Source organism: Magallana gigas, chromosome 10 (assembly GCF_963853765.1).
Source record: "Magallana gigas chromosome 10, xbMagGiga1.1, whole genome shotgun sequence".
Classification (NCBI taxonomy): domain Eukaryota; kingdom Metazoa; phylum Mollusca; class Bivalvia; order Ostreida; family Ostreidae; genus Magallana; species Magallana gigas.
In genome coordinates this window covers 15,483,693-15,509,808 of record NC_088862.1, presented here as the reverse complement: position 1 = coordinate 15,509,808, position 26,116 = coordinate 15,483,693, and the positions used below count along the sequence as shown (strand labels likewise).

Here is a 26,116-nt window from a genome sequence, read left to right as displayed (position 1 = left end):
ATGCTTTTTTGTGAGTTAACCAGAATTCAACTATTAATTATTTAACCCTGGCGTTACCATCTTGGATTAAAAAGGATTAAAATCAGTGATTGACCTAAGATATCTTACTAACTTTTTTAATCCACACAATATCACGAAGGGAATCTATATGTACCTTTTTGTATAGTAGCCATTTTTCCGTGTACGTAAAGATATTTTAAACAAATGTTGACGGAAAGATCTCAATATATAACAATGCAACAAATCAATAACCAGTCAAACCAGTCGAATGAATGTCTCATTATGTTTGATTTAGCCATTTAAATATAGCATGTGATCTTTAACAAGAAGGAAGGTTAAACATCTGCAGATGCCATGTTGGATATTTAAGAGGTTTGTAATTTGAATTTGAAAATATTGTTTGACATGTGACTTTTTTTCGATTTGAAAAGCTTTAATAACGTAAAAAATCTAACATGTCCGCATGGGGTCTCAAAAGTGACACCAACCAGCTTCGTGAATTCCTTTTTTTATGCCTAATTATTTGTGTCTACATGATCTTAAGTTTTAATTCGGTAAATAAATACACTTAAAATGTTCGCTTTTGAGTAGGTCTCAATTTAAGTAAAAACATTAACTTTACACATATCAATTAATATACAATAATCGATAATTAACCTAAAAATAAAAAAAAAGAAAGTAAGGTATGTCATTTCAAGTTTAAGTATTAGAATTATCTTATGATATCATACAATATTGTCCATCGTGTGCTGTGTTTTTCTTCAGATTTACTTATAGAATTTTGCCAAAAAGATCCTGAACTATGGACTCTGATTACACTCTCCAGGATGTGATTCGCTGTAAACTGTGTGAGGAACCTGTCCCCCCTCTATATTGTGAAACTTGCCAAATCAGCCTCTGTAAGGCCTGCGCTGGGGAACATCTCTTAGATGAATCCAAATTTCATATAGTAGTTCCAATCAAGCATCGAAAATCGAGTCCTAAAATCAGTTATCCTGAATGCCAAATTCATACACCAAAACTTTGTGAACTTCATTGCGAACAATGTGACATTCCTATTTGTGTACAATGTGTTTCTTCTAACAAACACAAGGATCACGATGTATTAGATGTAATGAGTTATTTAAACAACAAAAGAAAGCCCTACAAGCAGATTTAGAAGAACTAGGAAATTTCATTTATCCTAAATATCAAGAGATAGCCTCATCTTTCCCAGTTCAGAAGGCTGCTTTGAATAGAAACGCCGAGGAATTGATATCAGCTATCAATGACCGAGGAGAAGATTGGCACAGAGAAATAGAAAATTTCGTCAGAAAACTGAAATCGGATATTAAAGAATCGGAATCCAAACATTTGGCTTTCCTTAAAGAACAAGAAGTTGGTATAAATCATAATATTTCAGAAATAAAACAGATCATTGTTGAACTAAAAAACATTTTGAACTCCAATGATGGCTGTCTTATTTCTAAGTACAAATCCAGAAATGCAGAATTCAGAAAATTGCCTCCAAAACTCATTATTTCCTTACCAAAATTCACTTCTCAGAAAATTGTCACAGAACAACTAATTCAACAGTTTGGTTCTTTGTCAGCATTGGCCATAAAAACAGAGGAACGTCCCAATCTAACAGAGTCGCATCAAATCACGCTCATCCACGCAACTCATCACCGATATTTTTCAAAATATAGTCAGGCTTTGGCAGAATTAATGAAGAAGTCTTAGAAGAATACAAACATGACTAAATGGAAATAAGAGCATTAAGAGAGAATCTTGAAAGACTGTACGTGCCATGAAGCGCTAAGCCTGGGAAAAAAGGGCTAAAATATACCGCATGTGATGTAAATGTATATAAAGAATCATATTTGAACCGGAATTTGTTCGTTATTGTAAAAATGTACTTATTATGAAAGCGGGAATGAATTTGAATTTAATTACCGGTATGCTTTTCTAACAGAATGTAGCTGTCGAGTTTCAGTTTTAACAACATATGCTGATGACTTTTAATAGTGAATGTGCATCTTTGTTTTTGAAGCATAGAATGTTTTCTCCATTTAACTGTGAAGTCAACATACCCATATTACAATATAATAATCTGCCTTAAAGCTTGTAGAAAGATCATGATTGATTTAAAGTTTCGCATTTTTGGAAATCGAGACAGTACGTTTATTTGCTAATTTTCATTATTTATTTATTGATACATCTGACATCTTGTAAACCATACAAATGCTGAACGCCTACATGTACATATAATGTCAAATTACGATACCAAAATAAATCAAAGTACAAAAATAAGTCTGTCTAGTAGAAAAAGTTCAACAGTTTCTGTCTTGAATTTTGCAACAAGCGTTATATATTCAATCCCCATATCTTCAACGCGCAGCAAAGTAGTTCATGGAAATTCATGCGCATTGTATGTGTCCAAAACGCATAGTCTTGTTTTTTTAAAAACACGTTATTATTAAGGAAACTAAAAAAGATAGACAATTTTCTCGAAATTATAAAAAAAGAAACAAAATGCAAACACTTTTGACAAAACGTGGCTTTTTGTGTAACTATTTGGTAAAGCAGAAGCTTTGACTTTGACGCTGTTTGGTTTTTTGTTTACTTTTGAAGTTGTGCTATTTATGTAACAATGGCGATTTGCCTGCAGAAGCCCGGCTAAAAACCAAAACGTTTAGACAAAAATAAAATAATACTGATCGCATTGCAGATCTTCATTTCAGGAAATGACACTTATTCGTCTAAATTTTAGTTTTGGTATTCAAACAATAATTCCCCCTTAAACTCCAATACCCCATGCAAAGATTGACGTAAACATCTCCTTGTATTAACGTTACAAGATGATAGAATATTATACAAAATGGAGTCGCTTCTCATCGATTTCAGTGTCGACTGTGGTAAATCATAGAGTATAATATCGATGACCTTAATGAAAACTTGCTCACATCTCAAAAGACGAAAAGTTGTCATGTTTATATTAAGGTGTTGAAATGGGATTTTATGCAGGTGTCGCAACAGTGTCTCGGCGTATGTATACTTAAAGATATGGCTAAGGCAAAAAAATTCAGAATTTCTCGTTTGAACTTTGGGCTGTTTCCACTTGCTGATCTTTTTATGAGATGAAAAACTATGTGCAAGATGTGTCCAAGTTTTGTAATAATGCTTTCGTTGTTATAATGATTTTCAAGCACATGTGTCACTTTGACATAAACAAACTTAATGCCTTGCTGAATGCACCTGTGATTTTGCCACTTGATTGTAAATAAATTGTTTTTAAAAAAAAAGATTTCAAGTGGATTTTCCCCAGAAATTCGTTTTAAATTCATAAATTGTATCTAAAGATGAGCTTTTTTTGGTAGGGATATACAGTAAAAAGTATTACTGTAGTGACACCTGCAATGCATATGAGCTCTGCGTGAAATGCGGGAGAAGCTGCGATTGCGATTTGCCTCCGATAAAGCGTCGTTTAAGCAATTTCAAAAATCTATCATTGTTGTGAATCATAATCAAGTTATAGATCCAGGCAAACTGATAGACAATGTTTCGTGAAATGTTGCATACAGTAAGGTTAATAAAAAGTAGCACAAATTATCGCGGAAAAAATGTTAGTCTAAATATGTTAAATAAGAAATTATACAATTTATATATAAAAAATGGTGTTGATAAATTACGTATTAGGTCGACATATTGTGGGTAAACGAAGGTCTTGTGCTCAATGCCGATATCAAATCAATAGTACCAATACAGTCATTTCATTCATATCTTTAACAATTTTATGCTATGTAAAATGATAAGAAGCCAAAGTTTACCATTAATCTGCAATATGAACAATTATTCTTTGAAATAGAGGCATTTTAAACCGAGTTAAAATCATGTTGTATGTTTTGATATGGTATGATATGACGAATGAGAATCCCTGAGATTGTTTGCTATGGTATGATATTCCAATGCTATGCTAGGGAATTTCAATGCTATGCTATGTTGTGAAAGATATACATGAACTGACTGTAACAGGTGATCGCATTGTTTAAAAGGGCTAATGTAGGGCTAATGTACTATATTTATATGATTTAAGGGAAATAACTGATTGTGTATGAATGTATGAGTATGATGTGAGTAAGAGTTATGTTTCTTTGTGTGTATTGTTTGAGAGTATCATCCGGGAATTAAGCACGGGAAAATAGCCATGCTGCTGATATCTGCGTGTGTGAGAGCAGGGTGTGGATGTACATGTATGATGTTTCATGAATAAACCTATTCGTGAATGATTTAATTCGTTATATTCTTCAGCTAATGTTATGTGTTTTACAATAATTAACACTTTTGATAAATATGGGCTCACTGACACTTTGATTTTTCCGTTCGGATAGAAGGAGAAATAATAATATTTTATATAAGATTTTAAACACTTGGTAACGGCAAGCCAGGAATTTCAAGACTATACCGTTTAAATCACCAAAAAAACCTTACTCATATCGTAGAATTATTCCAATTGCTAATAAACACATAAAACACAGCTTACTGTATACCAAATAAATTTTTTTTCTTCAAATTCAAATTCGAAAAAAATCATCAAGATATATTTTGAAACACTAGTATCCGACATATAATAATGATATGCATTAAATGAAACTTATTGCCAATCTAAAACTGCTAGAAAAAAATGTATCTGCATGTAAGATAACTTGAAGATATAAAGTTCTCCCTATTGCATTGTTATGAGTTCTCCAGAGTATGACTGATCCAGGCTCAATCAAGATTTTCGCTAGCATTCGGTGTTCTGGAAACGCAAAAACGAAAGTGGAAGTAGGTTTAGAAATCTGGCGACAAAAACGCGCTACGTACACTATGCTTAGAGCTTTAAAAAGTGAAATGTAATACTGTGGTTTCATCAATATTCGTTGAATACCAATTTTCGTGGATTTCGTTGTGAGGTCGATCCACGAAATTTAATGTTTATTGAAGTGCAATTTCTACTTGAATTTTGTATTGATAGGATCATGAACAACGAATTTACGTGTCCTTGAAACTGTTAATATCATTAAACCCACGAAAATTGATACCAACAAATATTAATGAAACCACAGTATTTAATATAAGGCAGTAGATGGTGCTGATAATAAGATTTACAGATGTAGAACTATTTTGAACACGAGTAGATTTCTTCAGAGTCGTTCTGTTATTTATTGGTTATCAAAGGATATCTGGCAGCAGAAAGAAGATCAACCTACCCGACTGTTTTCAATTTATTGATAAAGTGTAACCAAACTTCCCAAATGTTTTCAATTTATTGATAAAGTGTAACCACTTGTATCATATTTTAATACAGAAGTAAATACTGTAGTTTTATTAATATTCAAGGGTATCAATTTCCGTGGATAAAGTGAAAATCACAGTTTCAGGGAAACGTGAATTCGTGGCCAGTGGTCTTATCAATACAAAATGTTATTAAAAATTGCACTTCAATGTACACTTAATTTCATGGATCAACTGAATAACGAAATCCACGAAAATTGGTATTCAAAGAATATTGATGAAACCCCAGTACATTAAAATCTAGATATGATGTTCATCATTATATGCATTAACGTGATTTTAACGAATTTGAGAATAAGACATCGACTAAGTTTTATTTCGTGTGTGATATAATTATCAAGCTTAAAAAAAGGTGGAACCATACTTACGTCATTTGATCTTATTATATCTATTGATATCAGACATACTCAGTTTATGTGAATGTTTTAGTTAGTAAATTCTAAAGTTGAAAAGAAGCCTAATAATTGTTGTGAATTCTTTGATTATTCATAACTGTTGTGAAACAAATTTAAATATATATCTTATATCCGATAATTTTCGCTGTAATCTTATTTTCGCTTCTTTACGCGATCTCTCTATTTAAATGCAAAAATTATATCTGATATTGTTTGCTAGAGGAAACTTTAAAATCGCAAACAAGCTGACGCAAATTAAGGAAGTTTTTCACAAATTTTGTAACACGCGAAAAACCCGGATATACGGTTTACGTAGCTTCGTAAGATTCTTTCATGCTTTTAATGTAATAGAACAAGATAATACTCGTAATTTGTATTCTCAGTGGAGTTTTTAAGAGCCACACTAAACCGACGTGAACTAGGTTGTAACGATTACCTAAAATAAGGGGAAGAAACTCTATTTGAAATGACTGTAAATTGAATAACCGAAATCTGCCGGCATTACCAAAATCTTCTGAAAATCTTGTAAAAACTAACGAAAGGGGGCATTTCTTCAGAGATAAGAAACAATTACAACTTGCACTCATTTGAATGTTCACTGTCAAAACAATGAGAGGATTCCGGTGAATTATGCAAATTCCTGTTACTCATGACATATCTTTCTCAGGGGACTTTCTCAGAGAGAACTGACGTTACAATCACTTTTAAAAACGAAAAAAATCTCTGCATGGAACATTAGGTTAAAATCTTAATTTTTCAACAACATTGTATCCGAAATTTAACTAGTTTTACTCATAAATCAATAAAAACTCGTGGTATTGCTAAAATTATGAATAAGGATTTTTAAAAAAGAGGGTATTATGTATTTTTATGAACTCAAATTCACTTACTTTTTTTTGCATTCATTTGTAAAACAATGTTTTCTTAATATCTTCTTATTTAATTTATCATATTAATAATGATACATTTATACATATATTCAATCATATGCTGAGCTCACCCCATGGTCGCAGCGTAAAAAACATATTAAAAGTTGCTTGCATTGCGTAATAAATACGAGTAAAGACCGCGATAAGTTTTTTTCTGCAACCAATCCCTTCATTTATGACATGAAACAAAACATTAAACTGTTTGTATTTATCTATAATTCTAAACCTTTTAATTCATAATCTATTATAAGTGATTAAATGTACGTTCACTTTAGTATATATTGTCGACAAGAATGCGACACAGAAAGAACAACCTCTCATATCAAGCTTTGGCAATAAACATTTTTCGTAATTATACAAATGCGATCAAATACTCTCTCAACTTTTGTAATGAGAATTGAGCATGTTGATATAATACAATTTGTTTGGCTTCAGTCGGTAACTTTGTTCGTAACCAAATCTCTAATTGTTACCTGAATTTAAGGATATGTATCCCAACACAAATTACTTAAGCCCAAGAGCATCTATGGGCTGAAGTCATCAAAATATAGATACTAAAGCCTGACAAAAAGTATCATATCAATATGATTACTTATTATTAAAAAGAATTGAAAGAACAGTTTTAGGCATCTTTATAAATGCGACAAATTTATAAAGTAAATTGGTTATTATAATTTTTATTAAAGTCATCAAACCTTGATTTAAGCGGTTAAATCATCCAAAGTGTTCTTATTCCTTGTAAAAATTGATATGGTTTTGATATTATATACATTTTAAAGGCAGATAACACTTATTTTGTTTTGCACAACAAGGAAGCGATTATACGTTGCCGTATATTACCTATTTGGACGTGTTCGTAAGGATATGTTTGAACAGTTGCAAATGCTGACAGAATGAACTCAGAACTCATGCAACAAATCAATTACTAGTCAAACCAGTTAATGCAAAAGCCTCTATATATCTGGTTAAATCATTTAAGTCAATCATCTGATCTTAAAGGAGAAGCCTGTTGAATATCTGCCAACGCCTTGTTCGATATTTCATTTCATATTTTGAATTTCTTGTATATGTGACTCTTTCGAGTTGTGTTTCTTTCAAGAAATACAAGGCTTACGATGTTGTATACTTTTCAAAGTTTTTAGAGAGAAAGAATCAAGCACTACAAGCAAATTTAGAAGAGCTGGGAAAATTCATTTATCCTCTTTATCAACAGATCGCATAATTATTACATATGTAGCAGTTAAATGGCTGATCTGAATACAAACACTGAAAAATTGATATCGTCAATCAATGAGCGAAGAGAAACCTGACAAAAAGGAATAGACAACATGCTAGTAATCAGAACTCTGAAATTTTATATAAAAAAACAGGATCCAAACATGTTGGTTTCATTAAAAAGCAAGGAGATGAAATAAATCGTACCATTTCAGAAATTACACATACTTTTGGTGAGCTAAAAAAATTAAAGGACTCAAATAATGTCAGCCTTCTTATACAGTACAAATCCTGACCTGCAGAATTTAGAAGACCCCAAAACCCATTGTTACCTTACCAAGCTTCTCTTCTAAAAGATTCGACACAGAACAACAACTTGTAGTCATCAGCTTGGTTCTCTAACAGCCCTCTCCATAAAACAGAAGAACAACTGTACACTTAATCTCGTGATACCAGACAAAGACTATATTCCTTAGAAAGTACACAGTCGCTTGATTCGGTTGTATCAACTGTGTCATTCCAAAGCAATACAAGTAATCAAAACAGGTCATATGTTGGCGATATTTGATAAGTTCTAAAAATAAATTCCATTTTCTTATCTGGTTAAAGTGTTGCTTTGCATTTCCCCACGGACATGTTTACATTATTTGCTTTCATTTCAACAGATTCTATTGAAAAATACATTGAAATCAGAAGGCAGAAATATTCTGCTGTAATATTTAATGTGTGTTAACTTTGCGTTGACACAGCTACTTATAACAAAACCCCTTTCCAAATCTAATTTATCTATTTTAGGCATATGAACATAGAAATTTCTTGAAATATTTAAAACTTGATTCATAATTTTTTTGTGACTAATCGAAGATTGAGAACTAATGCCGTAAGTCCAAACAAGATTCCATGATATACATGTATATTTGAAAATTGCTCTTTATTGATTGACAATAAGCAATTTTATTATTTTTTCAAACATTTTAATCAAAATGAGATTAAATGACGAACATCCAGTTTAACTGTAATCTGTAATCGGTAAAATGTATTTTTGATAGTTTACATGGGCTATGAAAGCAGCAATTTTTTTTTAAAGAAAATTGCATTATCCGTTGGAGCGGGTTTTTGTATTTTTTCTACAATGGTTGAAACCTTCATAACGTCATGAACCTTTTAAGAAAACATTATATTGCTTAAATAGATCGATTACATCTGTACAGTGTACGAAACATCAAGCAACATATGAAACTAGTCAACTAACATCACGTAATCTTTCTAAATCAATTGTTGTTTGGGGTTTGCATTTTACACAATTTGTCCGACTGTGGGAAAAGTGGGGAGGGGGGGGGGGTGCTAATTTAATCAAAAACAAACATAAACTTAGTTTTATCCTTTCTTAGTATTTAGACAATGGGGAAAAGCTAATTCAATTCTCATTGATTTTCTATCAGACCTTTTTGTTGTAGTTTAAGAAGATGATTTAAAACATAGCATGATGCACAGCAGAAAACATTTTGGCTACAACTACCAACATTATGTACCGGTAATTTCTCAACATTTTGGTAAAGCACTGGATTTAATTTAACACCAATAGAAGAAGCTGTGAATAACGACTGAATGTAAAGCATTAAAATATTGTGTAAGAAATGTTTTGGTATCATTGTCATTACAAGTAATCATAATTAACATTCAAATGATAATAAACATCCAAAACTTGCACAGTAACTGGCACAAAGAATGAAAAATGAATCATATAGGTACGTATATTTGTAGAATATCTAAGGTCGTCGATATATCGTCACCATTATTCTGTGTAACAATTCTTTTCATAAAAAAATCCAAAATGTGTCTATTGTGGCATCGCCAATGAAGATATTTAGACACCTTTTATTACTGCAATTACGCCAAACGCGTTTGGCATTATTTGAACACTGCTTTGCAATTGAATCTGCTGTTCAATGGTAACATGTTGTACGCCGTTTATATGTAGAAACACATTCACATAACATTTTTAATACAATTATTTCTTATTTTGCTAATAAGGTATATAAATCCAAAATGGTTTATAGATTAAAAAACAATTTAAAGTGAGAACAGTATGTTAAAACTTCCGTGTTTGAAAACACGGTGAAACTATTGACACATCTGTTCCTAAATACACGAGCTTTGTTATATTCATATTGTTGTTGCAAGCTGTATGTCCTATAACCAGGGATGTCTGGCATTTGTTAATGGGTATTAATGTTTCTACTGTCCAGAAACTCTTAATCTTAAATAAACCACATGATCTAAAACAGTGCCAAGAACAAGAAAGAGAAGATATCTACAGACGGCATGTTGGATTAGTGAGGGTCTGTAGTTCTGATTTTAATCATAATGTTCAGTGAATTTTGCGCATAAAACTTTTAAATGATTATAAATGAGACAATTGTTTTTGTATGTAAATTGATGTAATAAAGAGTAAAATTAATCTTTAAAATGATCCAATTCGCTTTATGTTGAAAATAAATATATCATATAAAATCCATACAGTGTAACACTGTTTAATCTTGTGAGTTTTTTCTTCAGATTTGACACCTTTTTTGCTAATAGCTAAGGTTTCAAAGTCATGGACCCATGTAACAGCGCTCAAGATGTCGTACGTTGTCACTTGTGTGAAACACCTGTTCTTCCACTTTACTGTGACATCTGCCACATTATCCTCTGTAAGACCTGTGTGGGGGACCATGTATGAAATGAATCTAAACTTCACATAGGGGTACCAGTCAAACACCGACAATCTCTTCTAATGTATTCTAAATGCCCAGAACATACTTCAAAACTATGCGAACTCCATTGTGAACAAAGTGACATTCCTATTTGTGTTCAATGCGTTTTCTCTAAGACACATGAGGCTCACGATGCAGTAGATTTCTTTTGGAAAGAAAGAAAAATACCTTGGATCAAAAGACCGATTTTAAAAGAAGCACCGACCAATTGATAACATATCTCAAGAAAAGCAGAGAAGACTGGCACAGAGAAATTGACGACGTTGTCAGTAAATCGAAAACTGATACTGAAAATACAGAACTCAGTCATCTGACTGTCCTCAAAAAAGGAGAGGATAAGATAAACAACACCCTTACAGAATTTACAGAAAGGATAAGTGAGCTTAAGAAAGTACTGGATTCAAATGATGCCTGTCCTCTTTCTAAGTACAAATCCAGAAACGCAGAATTTAGAAGACTCCCACCCAAATTCATAGTTTACCTACCTAGCTTATCTTTTCAAAGAATCGACAAAAAGCATTTATTTAAACACTTTGGTTCTCTGTCAGCACTCTCCAATAAAAAAGAAAAAGCGACTATACGTTAAAGTCCCCTCTACACTCTTCACTCAGAAATACTATCGCTACACGACGAACTCATCAATCCTGAACACAGTAAGAAATGGTCAAATGAGGAAAGGTATTATGCAACAGAAAAAGAGCGACGTTATGAAGATGATGACGACGATGAGCTTCTGAAGCTTTGAAGGAAAATTGGCATGTTCTACAGAGAAGACATGGAATTTTCAAATCTCAAAATCAAAAAACGAATGATGTGTGTTATTCTGGTTCCTTGGGAAAACAGTTTACACGATGTTTCTGATTTAATACCAAATGCATATTTCTTATCTTGTTACATTGAATTTATTTGTGAAATAAAGATATAGAAATGACTGTGAAGTTGTGGTGAGTACTAGTAATCAGGCATAACTCAGCATTTGAACAGATATATAGAGTCAACTCCTTCTGACAATTACATCAAACATTTATTGCCGTTTTGATAAGGGGATAAAATCATATGACAATGTTTATTTTTTTTGTAGATTTCAATATTTGCAACTATTACAATAATTATTTTGCTGTATTCTGAAAGTAAGGTATACTTTTACAAGGACGTTTTACGTACATATTTGACAAAAAGATGGCTCAAAGACCAAAGAAAACATATACATTTATGTGTACTTAACATATCAGTTAAAGTAAGTATTTTGTACTTACATGTAAGGGTTTATAACTGAACATTACATGAATCTTGTAACTTAATTAAATATGTAAAAGTGCATCAAACTTTTATATCTGTATCTGTCTTGTTCTCATCATTTCGCCTTCATTCGTGTTTGAACGGAAAGTAACTCTTACTAAAAATAGATACAGTTACATGTCACAATACCTATGTATTGATGTTATAATGGTATCTATAATGAATGAATTGTCATAATTTCAGGAAACCTGCATCGAGAAATAAATGTTTAGAACTGCGTGTATAAAGACAGTTGATAACTCCCAGTAAAAAAGAATAAATATAATTAAAATTAGAGTAAAGTATCATTGAAAAGATATTAGTATATTGGTTGTGCTTATACTCAGAATTAAACAAAAGAGTTTTAGAATACCCAGTAGATTAGATACATATAATTTAAAATCACTATTCAGTTCATGCTTAAAATGAAAAGAAAAAAACATTTACTACTACATGTAGGTGAAAGCGATCCAGTGACCGCAAAATCATAAAGACCAACGCGTTACCACTCGTCAACGCATATAACACTTAGACAGGAAGTCTTTTCAATATATGTGGCGATAAATATGGTTGTATTAGAGAAGTCAATAATTGAAATAATTGTCTAATTTTCAGATCGAGACATCTGATGACATGTAAGCACTCTAATGGCGATCAATTTTTTTATATTGTTATAGCTTGTTGATTTACAAAAAAAGGTATTAAAAAGATCAGAACATCATTCAGAGATTTATTTAGAATTATACGATTTGATATTACCTTGAAAAATATTTATGATTCTACTATCGTGACAGCTTCGTCGTCGATATGAGAATGGGGAATGATTTACTCGCTTGCAGTGGGAGCACCCGTTTAGCTATGTCCAGTCTAAAAAGATTTGAGACAATTGCACTGGAAGTAGAAGCAGGGAAGCCTTCAGAAAATAATTATGACTTTATCGATACAGGTCTCCGATCAGAATAACCGAGGTATGGTACGCTACCTTAATCGGAGACCTGGTCTATTTCAGCCAATCAAAATTCAGATTCTTTGTTCTAAGACTCTTTTGGAAATTGAATTTTGAGTTAAAAGAAAAAGAAAATAAATGTGTTCATTGCTATAAACCGTAAACCTGAACAAAATATTGAGATCAATAAAACCAAATTACTAGTCTACTTTATTATACAAACTATGACTAAATATTCCTCTATCAATATTCTACACAAAACAAATTAACTCATATATATTTAATTAAACACACATAGACTGTAATAAATATATCTGTCCTTTCCGATATATATCATTTTATCAAATAAAATATACACCATGACTACTTTAAAGTAATCATTTTGTATTTCTTATTTGATAAAATGAAATATATAATATCGGAAAGGACACTACCTGTGTTTTAGGTGCAGTAAAAAACCTACACTTTATCGATAATTCTAGAGTGAAAATCGCTTTAGAGCTACGAGCATACACTGCAACACTGGTATCCAATTTCAGCGATTGTATATCAACTTGTACATAGTTGCTTGTTTCTACATGTACCTCAATGTCGATGTTATCTTACTAGATAGATCTTTCTAGACCAAGACGCGTACCTACCTGGAATCGCCATATTGAAATAACAAGGTTTGTACAGTGTAAGTTGAATTCATATAGGTATTTCATACTTGTTTAAACGTTAAAATCTGTTTTTAAAAGCTGGACAGATCTTGTAATGTTTTCTTTGATTTAGTTATACAATTTGACTTCGAAATTTGACTCTCATGTGAAATTGATTGGCAGACAACCAGAATTTTTTATGAATAGGATAGAAAAGTAGGGCGGCAACACAGGCACTTGACGTTAGTTATTTTTTTTATAATAAAAAAAAATTAATCCTTTGCCTAATGATGCACAAGGTATACATTACCGCTATTTTGGATTTATTAAAAAAATTTCGCTTTCATCGGTAAAATTAATTGCGGTTCTCTCCGTCTTTAACATCTAATTATAAGCTTACTATCGAGTCAACTAAAACGGCGCATTACACCTGCCATTAATTAACAAAAATAAACCCCTTAAACTGCATCTACTTATTGTCTTAGATATGCGATAACTGGCTAATGTAAGCAATGGTAAAGGTGGAATAATGTAACAATTTTAAATAATCGAAGATGGCGTCGCTGTGTACTTTGTAGATTATTAGGTAGAAGGTAATATAAATTATGTTATTTTATCAAGAGATAAATAAACGTCAGGTGCTGTGTGCGATAATCAACTGAAACATTTCACATTCAGATCTTGTTACTTGAGAAACGTTTGTTGCATGTACATGCATTTAAAATAAATTATATTCTAGATGAATTTCCGTTAGAAAAAAGTCTGTATTAACATATATTTCATACTTTATAGTTTTATTTTTGTGTGATCTTTTAAAATATACATGTAATCTGATAATCGTTCTACCTTAATGTAAAAAATACTTATATTTTTCTGCGTTTCGTTTGCAATAGCAGAAAAATGTATTAACGACAACGTGTTAATAAGTTATTGTATAAAAAGAAATAATCATATAATTCTTTGAATATTATGAGGTAATAATTATTGCCGGGGCGTGATCAAATATATCAAAAAGCCGCTTGCGCTTCGTTGGATTATATTACAACCCAACCATAACGATCATCTTGCTACAATTAACACTTCTATAATTAGAATAAAAATACGAGTCTTTATTTAAAAACACCCACGTGTATCTAAGTCCTATATCTGAAGAGTTTGCCTTATATCAACAATTAGAACTCAAACAAGTACTAAAGGCAATACAGAGGTAATGCCATTTCGAATTTGAGATCATTAAAGGATAAAAGTTATATTGAGACTTGACATTAAGAACATAATCTAAAAAAAAGATACGACGCACTTTACACCTGCTCCCTAAATTGAAATAAAATTACAAAGTTTGTACTATTTTTCAGTCAGTTGCAACAAAACAAATAAAGGTCATTGCATTATATTAAAATATAAAGTATTAATTACTGGGCCTTCATTTAGTGTAAAAGTACCGGTATAACAACGATAATTTAATACGATATTGTCCATCTTGTGCTCATTTTCTTCAGATCTTGCAAAAAGTTCCTAAATCATGGACCCAGATTACGCTCTCCAGGATGTCATTCGTTGTGAAATGTGTGAAACACCTGCTCCTCCACTTTTCTGTGAAATTTGCCATATCCACCTCTGTAAGGCCTGTGTCGGGGAACATCTATTGGATGAATCCAAATTTCACATAGTGATTCCAATGAAACAGCGACAATCGATTCGTAAAATTAGTTATCCTGAATGCCACATTCATCTCGCAAGACTATGCGAACTCCATTGTGAACAATGTGACTTTCCTGTTTGTGTACAATGTGTTTCTTCCCAAAAACATAAGATTCACGATGTGGTAGACATTGCAAAGTTTTTTGAAAGAAAAAATAAAGCCTTACGAGCAGATTTAGAAGAGCTAGGAAAATTTATTTATCCATGTTACCAAGAGATTGCATCATCTTTTCTAGTTCAGAGGGCTAATTTGAAAAGAAACTCCGAGAAATTGATATCAGCTATCAATGATCGGGAAGAAGACTGGCGCAGAGAAATAGACAACATCATAAAAGAACTGAAATCTGGTATTGTAAAAACGGAATCGGAACACATAGTTTTTCTTCAAAAGCAAGAAGATGAAATAAATCGCAGCATTTCAGAAATGTCACAGACTATTGGTGATCTCAAAAAATTAAAGGATAGCAATGATGTCAGTCTTCTTTGTAAGTACAAATCCAGAAATGCAGAATTTAGGGAAATGCCACCAAAATTCGTCGTTACCTTACCAAGCTTTTCGTTTCCAAAAATCGACACAAAACAACTAACTCAACAATTTGGTTTCCTGGCACAATCTGATGTACCTATAAGAGGTAAGAATTCTTTTTGATCAAACATGCTGTGTTGTGCTTTTCGGAATAATATCAAATGATAGCATGTATTTCTGACCAATTTCTGTGCAATTTAAAAAAAAATCTGACATATGTGTTGACTGTTAAACATTACAAAAAAACCCTTCTCAATCAAATTTATGCGATTCAACGTGAACGAATATCTATATGTCTTGAAAGGTGTGAACTTCAGCTTGAAATCACATATTGGTGTTGTTCGTCTATACAAGACTCATACATAAACACAGCTTTATTCTTTTTTTAGAATTTAGACAATGGGGATCACTTATTCAATTTTAATTGCTTTTTCATTAAAGTTTTCTGTTGTAGTTTTGGAATATGAAATCGAAATAAAACGCAATACGATTTCCGATGGGGATTAAAAAGACAGCATGATGCACTTAAAAGGAAAGGATTACAACTAACAACATAACATGTTCTCAACCTTTGGGTAATGCACTGGATTTGATTCATATCAAATCATTTAATACCGACAGAAAAAACAGTAAATAACGATTGAATGTCTTTGCGTTAAAAGAAATCAGGATCTGGAATTAACTTCGGGGACAAGGTTCCAACCCCAGCTAGGACCAGATGTGTTGTACGCGGTTGTGTGAAAGTGCAAATATCCCGAAAAAGGGCCTACAACTTTATTCTTCAGTATATGTTTGTGAGCTCCGTCACTCCTATTATTTATAGTATGGCTTGCATTTGGGCAAAGAGAGTCTATTCCTTCCAACTAACAATTACATCAACAAATCTAAATATAGATTGCCATATTGATAAAAGGATAAAATCCATGACAATTTTTGTTGATTTCATTATTTGTAATAATACATTTATTATAATTATTATCTTTATTATTATTTATTCTTATTATTATTTATATATTTTTGTTATTTGTAGAAATTTTTTTTTCTGCGAACTGAAAGTAACGTATACCTTTTCAAGTATGTGTTTCACGAATAAATTTTGACAAAAAGGTGGCTCAACAACGAAAGAGTTCATAAGCACCACACATACCTTTAAAAGTTATCATGTTGTATATGTATATGTAAATGTATAGATGAAAATTAAATATTTATAAAGGTCCACGTCATGAATCTTGTAACTTAAAGCGATACACGCCATAATTAAGGTCTTCCGTTTCCAACGGAAGATCTTTCTATTATTGTGCGGGTTAAGATTTTTCTTATTTTTCTTTTTAAGGTCTTCCGTTTTCAACGGAAGACCTTGTACTGATTCTGTTGGTAATTCTTTTTATTCTTTTTTTTCTTCTAGACGTTTTTTAAAACTCAAATATCTTGCTTGTTTGTTGTCCTATAAAGTTCAAATTTTCAGAGCTTATTTGTAGTTACTATTTCTCAATATCTAATGAAAATCGTTGAAATCGACACTTCCGGTACCGAGTTATTCCCCTTTTTCCCAAAAATATAGGCATTCTTGTGCACGCAAAGGCTCTGAAACCGCTCACAGCATGTGTTACAAAGTCACAAATCTTAAAAATAGAGAGTTTGAACGTTGTCCTCCGAGTTTTGTTTTTACAATTTTCCTCCTTTAAAGTTTCAAAAAATTAATTTGAATTTGTGTTTCAAAAAATGCTGATTTTTGGGTGTGTTTTTGTTATGTAGCTCTTTAGTTTAAAATTTTCTCTAAACACATATAGAACAAAATATCTGCAAAATATCAAGGGCTTTCACCTGACACCATTGAAAAAGGGTTGGCCCCTTAAATTAGGGGTCTAGAGCCCTTAAAAGTCTTCGCTTTATAACTCAAAAATGGTTAATATTTCGCTATAGCTGTCGATAGAAAAGTTGTTCATTATTGTGTTATCAATGTCGTTACAAAATTATTTTGTACCGGTAATGCGAAATATGAGTGTAAAAAGCTTGTCTTGTTAACATGTACCTGTATTCATTTGACAAGTAAGCGAATCGTCTTCGTGCGCATAACGTACATAAATTAACAGCTGAAAGTGTACCAGCATATACGGGATGCTTTGATTCATTTGAAAAAGTTTCTAAAAAGTATACGTGTACATGTTTTTCTTACAGCCTTTTTTTTTGAGTCACCTCTGTTTAGGTCCTATAGTGGACAACCGTTAAGAAAAACAAAAACGAGAAAATATAAACGTTCTTGTTCTTATCTAGTGAGATACATAAACTAGATTTAAAAAAAAATAACTTCCATGAAATAGATTTGAGTCATTTTACTGCAAGCATTTCAAATCGACCTAAATTCTTTGTTGTGTGCGTCATTACATAACCCATCTCGCCCGCGGCCGAGAAAATCGATCGCCAAGGTCGCGGATGGACTACCTAGCGGTCAGCGGTTATCTAATACACAAGGATCGCGTCTGTCATATGTGATTTTATTTAGCCGCAAACACAAGAATCGTACACAATGCCATTAAAGCTTACTATTCTTAATTTGAATTAAACGATAGAGTGTCAATAAGAAATCGTTCTGTTTAATCATAAAAGCAATGCTATTCTCGAACTGAAGCAGTGTCAGACAGAAAGATCAACTGTGGGATTAAAGGGGGAAAAAACTTATATTAATTAGAGTTTAGTAATCATACTGCAAACATTGTAAATCTTCCTGGGTTCTGAGCTCTCTATGTGTGTTTTACCTTTACGTAAGTCGGCCGAGGAAATCGGTCGCGGCTGCACTACCTAGAGGGAAGCGGTTATCTAATAACAAGATATATATACAAGAAATGTTTCAATTTTATGTTCTTAAAGTTTGTTCACCTTCAATTTATTTAATTAAACATTAGAATGTGAATTGAGAAGCCCCTCTAAAAATTGATATAGGCGATATTATTCCAAATCAGAAACATCATCAGACATAAATCAATAGTGAATTTGTAATTCTAAAATGTTCTAAAAACTATACATGTACTAATAATGTTATAGATAAACAACGAAAAACCACAAAGATTAAACCTTAAAATGATGATCACCCCTAGAACATAGCCAAGGAGATCCCGCGCGAGTGGACAAGTGATCCGCGGTAGCTTCGTGTTCTTCTACATGTACTTTATCACACGTGCATGTTTATTGATATTTTGTACGATTCCAACTATTTGTTTATTCGAGATTTTGACCGGTACATGTAAGATTGACTTGTGTTTCAATTTAAGATTTTTTTATTTACCCACGAATATTTCCACTAAATACTGCTGAGAGGTTTTATAGCTATCGTAAAAAGTAGTTGACATCTTTATAAGGTTGCACATAAAATGAGAGAGAGAGAGAGAGAGAGAGAGAGAGAGAGAGAGAGAGAGAGAGAGAGAGAGAGAGAGAGAGAGAGAGAGAGAGAGAAAGCTCAAAATTGGAAGCATTATTTAGCCGAATATAGAAAATGAAACAGTCCCCAAGCGTTCAAGGCAGGATAAAAAAAAATCAAATATCAAATTAACACATGCGGTAGAGGCAATTGCAACTTCTCTGGCCTTTCCGGCAAGTTTGAAAATACACCTCGAATGTATTAACATCACCGGATGTTAGAATTTTATACAAAATGGAGTCGCTTCCCATTAAAATAAGTATCGGCAAGAAGTCTTGTATGTCGTTTCTGTGTTATATTTTAGTGTATATTGATACCTTTAATGAAGTATAGCTCACATCTCAACAGATCATAAAATGTGTTGTAATTATATCAAGTTTTATAAAAAAGGGGGGTTGTCATGGACGCCTAGGTAAAACATTCGAAGTGTTTTTCCGAGCTTGCCGGAAAGGCCCGAGAAGTTGCGATTGGCTGTAGAGGCTGACACGATAAAAGAATTGTCCAGAATTGAGGGATTTAGTGATTATTTTTAGAATGTTCACATGAGTTCTTAAACAAGATTTGTTTAGATTTTATCGGTTTCATGATCACAGTGCAAGGGCTTTATTTTTTTTCAAAATGTGGCGAAGACCTATTTTTGGCTACTACTTAACATGTGTACATTTTTCTCCTCAATGTATGTAACTTTCCCACCCGTGTGTTTATTTGGTCAGTCTATGCTAAGTCAATCCGCTCCACGTGCGACCGAAAATCTCGTGTCGCGTCAGCGATCAGAATATTGCCCCCGGGCTGCAGATCAGCAATTGATAAATAATTGAGTAACATTTGGAAGGATGCTTTCACTGCAGCGGTCAATTGTTAAACAATAAGTGTCTAAATATTCGATGTCAATCAACCTCACATTAAAGGTGCGATATCGCAATCTGAGAATGTGGATAAAAAATTAACCTGTTGAACACGCTAAACTTCTATAGTTATGAACAGAATAAAATATATATTATCAGAGACATTAATAACTTAATAAGTTATTTATGTCTCTGGTTTTATAAGTTAACAGTTTTAAGTCAAAGATTAAATAAAATTTGTTCTCAGGATTAGAAGTAATGATATAGAGTACTGTAAGTGCCAACAGTTTCTTATTTCTTTGAAATAATTGTAGTAGTTCAATTGACTTGCAGACTATAATATAGCGACTTTTCTGCCTCCCAAAAATGTATGCATTTAATTGCGATAGATATTTGTTCTTGGGGATTTTACTTATTGTTATATGCACATTGAAAAAAAAATCATTGAAGTTGTGTAGTATGAGGTTGTAATGCAGATTAAGTGACCTAAAACTCAGCTGAATATTTTATTTTTAATCTAGCTTGTCAAAATGGGAGATTGTTAATTTGTAGTTTGTTAACTCTGAAAAAGTCTAGAACAGAAGAAATAAAGTCTTTATAGCTTTTGCTACATCTTCTTATTTATGTGTACGCGTACATAAAGCTATTTTAGATTTTTTTTTACTGTATGAAAAAGTGTTTTTTTTTCCTAACCTTAAATTTAGATATATAGAAATTCAATATCTACATGTAACATCTCAAAAGCTTTGATAGCTTACCGCTTGGAAATCATTTAGTGATGCAAATTGACAAATGCCCATGAAAAGACATTATTGGACCCCAAGGGTTTCTTATCCTTTCCGACAATGATGAGAAGAACTCAAATGTGCATACAAATCATACATTTACATGTATATTTATATGTGATATAATAGAAATAATTGAAAATATAGGTCTTTTTTTGTGCCGCACAAAACGGGCGAAAAGGATTTTTATACTCCACGAAAATAAATTCAGGGGGGGGGGGTAAATAAAAATCACCTTGTCCGTCCGTACGTCGTGTCCGGTCTATATCTTTCTGATGGAGAAACATTGGAAGTGTTCTTACTTCATACAAATATTACTCATTACCTGACAAAGCGTCATGACCTAAACCCAAGGTCATTTGGACAAAGTAAAGGTCACTGGCAGGAAAAGTGCAAAATTTGTTTCCGGTCCACTTTGGAATTTATTACTTCACACAAAGATTGCTTATGACCTGAGGGTGTGTAATGATTTGTCCCTAAGTCATTTAAGGAAAAACATTGGGAGTTTCTATTTCATGTAAAGATTCCTGATGACCGATGATGTGTCACGAACTTGACCCAGGGTCAGTTGCGTAAGTTCAAAGTGATATTAAACATGTGTCATATATTGTATTAATGGAAATGAGTAAAAGCTAGAGTTTGACATAAAGATTACTTGTGACCTGTAAATATACCCTGCCTTGTCTGACTCACTAAAGAAAAAGAACCATCCATTATTCTCTGATAGAGAAATACGTGAGTAATGACTTCTTTCTTAGCGGGGATATCATTTGTGAGCTTGCTAACAGTACCTTTTAGATGGTCCAGTGGGAGCAATGCCCCCCTTTCTCTCAGCCAAAATTTCCCTTAAGTTAACGCTTAGAAAATTGATTTTTGGGTCATTTCCCCCACCACCACATCCACACTTTTATTATAATTAAATTGATTATATACATGTACATAAATGATGTACTTTTTAAAGTTATCCTAAACTTGAAGTAAGTTAAACGAAGAACTTGCCTGGTATGAAAATAATACTTTGAAATTGAGTCTCGTTTTCGATTTCTTGAACTTACTATTATCATATTGATAATCCAGTATCATTAAAAACCATTTCCCTTCTCCTTACACTCGCCAGGTTCTGATAGACCTGTATCAATAACAGACTATCTCCACTTGACCTCCACATTTGCATACAATCTAAATAAACACCTTCTTAGCAATGATATGCCTTTATCTGTTTAATGAGTGGTGCAATACTCAATCTAGTGGTTACATAGAAAACAGGCATGCATTAATTTTATTTTGTCTCCATTTGAAGAGTTCCAATAAATTTTCTAAAGCTCTAATTGTTAGGAAGAAATGGTCGTGTAAAGATGACCTTTTATCAAAACAGGGTCTGTCAGGCTCTGACAAGTGTCAGGAGAAGGAGGTGTTTTAATCAGACTGATGGACAATCCTTTCGCGACACGAAGTTGCGACGGAAGACCTACTCGTTGCTTTGCAACGAGCTCGGCTCTAGTTTTTTTTTTGTTTCCTAGACGCGAACTTTGAGGCTTCATATCTTGCTCATTTCTGAACGCTTTTTGCTCAAATTTTCAGGGCTAATGTACTTTACAAAACACTATCTTAAGCAATTCATACAATTTAGAATTCCCTTTCCGTTAAAGAGTTATTCCCCTTTTAAATTTTTTTAGGGCCTTTTGTTTCCAGACAAAGGCTCCGAGACTATGATAGCAGGGAATGGGAATCCAACGAATTTGAATAACAGACACATTGTAGTTGTGCACATCTGTTTTTGTTTTTAGATTACGTTTTTTTATTTAGGAGAGGGTAGGGGGACAAAAAACAGGATTCAAAAAAGTGCAAAAATTTAGACATGTTTTCCTTTATATCTTTTAAACGAAAAATATTTTGTTAAGACATGTAGAATAAAAGTTGTGCAAAATATCAAGGGCTTTCATTTGACACCAATAAAAAAGGGCTGGCCCCTTAAATTAAGGGCCAATGGCCCCTAAAAGTGTTTGCTTAATAACTCAAAAACGGTTAGGATTTCGATATGGCTGTCGCTGGAAAAGTTGTTTGTTGGGATATCATAAAGGTCGTTACAATGTTATTTTGTATGAGATGTGTGTAATATGAGTGTAAAAAGCTTTACATGTTAACATGTACATGTTTTCATTTGACAAGTTAACGAAAGTCTTTGCGCGTACAACTGGCATAAAGTTACCGCCGAAAGTATGCTGGTTATACAAACGGCATTAATTCATAAGAATTCTTTTTTTTAGAATACGTGCTTTATTTTAGGCGTTTAAGTCATTTTTGTTAAGTTCTTATAATGCACAATCCTTAAAAACGGGATTTGGAAAACAAATCATTGTTTTTCTTTTCTAGTAAACCACAAAATATGGAATTAAAAAAAATATATGAATTACATTTTAGTTATTAACTCCATGCATTTAAAATCTACCTTGAATCAGAGCTGTGTGTGTGTGCCATTACGTAAGCTCTCCCTCGCCCGCGGCCGAGAAAATCGGTCACCATTGTAGCGGCTGGACCACCTAGCGGTCAGCGGTTATCTAATACACGAGAGTTGCGTCTCTTATAAATGAGTTTATTTATCCGCAAACTCAAGAATTGTTTTCGTTTTGATTACACATATTTTTTTATGGATTAAACGATTGGGTGTCAATTAAGAAATCGTTCAGTTAATTAATAAAGGAATGTCATTTTCAATCTAAATCAATAATAAACATAGATCAATTGTGGGTTTTAAGTTTAAAATAAAGAACTTCTATTTGATAGAGTAAGGTCATTATACTGCAATCTTTTCAAAGCTTCCTGGGTTCTGAGCTGTGCGAGTCTGTGCGTTGTACCTTTACGTAATCTATCGTTCGCCCACGGCCGAGGATCTCAGCCACGGCTGCACTACATACATGTAGCGGTTATTTAATACACAAGATTCGCACACCGAGACGCCCACTTCCATGCACATGAACGTGTTTGAGTTAATATAGCCGTAAATACAAGAACTGTTTTAATTTTATGTAACCAAAGTTTGTCCATTTTGTATTTATTTAATTAAATTTGAGTGTAAATGAATATTAATGAACGATAGTACTCCAAATCGGAAACATCGTCAGACATAAATTAATGGTTGGTTTGTTAATGTAAAATATTTTATAAACTGTACTAATAATGCTTTAAATCAACAACAACAACAACCCCTAACTATTGAACATTTAAATGATAATCACATATATCGCACATGGCTGAGGAGATCCGGCGCGAGTGGACAAGTGATCCGCGGTCGGTTCGTGATCTTCTGCATGTACCTTATCACGCGTTCATGTTTCATATTTTGCACGGACACAACTATATTTTATTATGTTTTCAACTATTACATTGGTTTAAGGTGAAAAGATAGATTTATTTTACTTGTACAGTTGATTAAGCATTGATGTATACGATAGCGTACAAGGTAGTTTAAAAATCAAATCAAATTATAATCAAAGTTCCATGTTACATGTTTGCGGTAGGTGCTAGCACGATAAAAGAATGTCCTGAGTTGAGGCATTCGATGATTATTTAAAAAGAATATTCACATGAGTTTTAAACAACTTTAGATTAGATTCTATCTGTCACATATTAACCACTTCTGTAGTTTTTCTACATGTTCGTTTCATTGTGGAAGCGAACTCATTGCTGCTGTAGCCCCCCCCCCCCCTCCTTCCGCCCCTTTGACAGGAGCTCGCGCTGTATTTTTGTTTTTTTGGGAGTTGATTTTTAATCAACTCTCCTATGCAGTCACGCGGACAAACCGAAAGTGAAACAGTGTTTGGACCTCAGCACAAATCATTGCTCCTGGCAAGACTTAGTTCTTGAAAATAATTGATGAATTTGATGTAATGTATGCTAAAGCATTGTTTTTCAAGGAAACTTATTTACAAATACCTTAAAAATAGTCAGATTTTAAATGGTACGAACAATTTAAATATTTTTTGTAGTCGTATGTATTCCTACGCCAGAGTTCAACATAGTCTCGTTCAACTCGACGCTCGGCTGTCTCCGTAAACCCTTGTCGGAGATTTACGGTGTCAGCCGAGCGTTTGGTTGAACGAGACTAGAGTTCAATATTGCTTGGATCCATACAATTTTCGAGAAATATTTCTACCACTGATACATAGTTTGATTGAATTAATTTTATCTTTAAATATTATTTAACATGATTCATATGGAGGTTTCTCGACATTCTAGTCGAAAAAATTCAAAAATTCATATTATAAAATATGCGTAATTCAAATTAGAAACTACGTATACATGTACTTGTCATGCAAAATAACATATCATTGATTTTAAAATAAAAAAACATCGACAAAATCAACTCCCGTCAGTTCTTCAGTACTTTGATTGATTGACGAAACGACATCAAGATCTGTCGAAAATCATTTTTGGTGGCTTCTTCTTATGTGTAACATTTTGTTTCACTTTCCCACCCGTTTGTTTATTCGGTCAGTCTGTGTTAATTCAATCGCCACGTGCGACCGAGAATCTTGTGTCGCTTCAGCGCACACAGTTCAGAACATATATAGCCCTGGGTCATCAATTGTTATGTTAATTGAGTAACAATTGGAATGGTGCTTTAACTACATAAAATAATAAATTTTAAAAATCATCCAGAAAAAATGTTACCGTAACTCAATAGTCAATACCAAAAATAAAATCCGTTTGATTACAAACTGAAATCGGGTTTTCAGTATTCGGCGGGATTTGATATTTCTTCTGACATTAGTATTTTTATTGGTTTCAGAGAATACGATGTAAAAATACAAACAGTAAATAAATCTGATGTTATTTACATTGAAACTGTGGAAAAATATTTAAAATTAAATTAGTCACATTCGTTAGAAAACAATGTCATACAAACATTTGATAATTTTTTTCCTATGTCGTATCATTCGCGTAAATAAATATGTTCTGTACATATTCATGTACCTCAGAAAAAATTCAAATGATTAAAACAAAAAAGAAAGTTGTAATTACTATTTGGGATTTTTTTTCCAAAGTAATTTAACATTGTATTGAAAAGAACAAGAAATAAAAATGATTTAAATTTTTGACTCAATCTTCGTATATATTACTGGCGCTCCTTACATGTACATGTATAACGGCGTACAGTGTATAGATTATCATGATCTATTTGAATTAAGTACCATACGTAAAGATTCCCATAATAATTAATTGCTTGACTGTGTACATTGTATGCAAATCCCTGTGCGTTAATTACTTCTAAGACTTCTTGTTTTCCGTTAACAGTGGTTTAAATAATTAAAATAATTACTTGTAAAAATATCTATAATCGGGATTCCAAAGAACTTACTTCCCG

General features: G+C 32.6%; 1 long non-coding RNA gene and 1 other non-coding gene across 3 annotated transcripts; both read left to right on the top strand.

Annotated features, from left to right (window-relative positions):
• The first annotated feature begins 297 nt into the window (after positions 1 to 297).
• LOC105326782 (uncharacterized) lies at positions 298 to 1,030 on the top strand. Its single transcript, XR_010710073.1, has 2 exons — positions 298 to 372; positions 766 to 1,030. It is a non-coding gene; the product is annotated as an uncharacterized protein (transcript).
• A 12,415-nt stretch (positions 1,031 to 13,445) lies between these two features.
• Positions 13,446 to 16,924, top strand: LOC136272311 (uncharacterized). Of its 2 annotated transcripts, none has more exons than XR_010710290.1 (3): positions 13,446 to 13,506; positions 14,979 to 15,812; positions 16,161 to 16,924. It is a non-coding gene; the product is annotated as an uncharacterized lncRNA (long non-coding RNA). The 2 variants fall into 2 exon arrangements; XR_010710289.1 differs by having other exon boundaries at positions 13,465 to 13,517.
• The last annotated feature ends 9,192 nt before the right edge of the window (positions 16,925 to 26,116 follow it).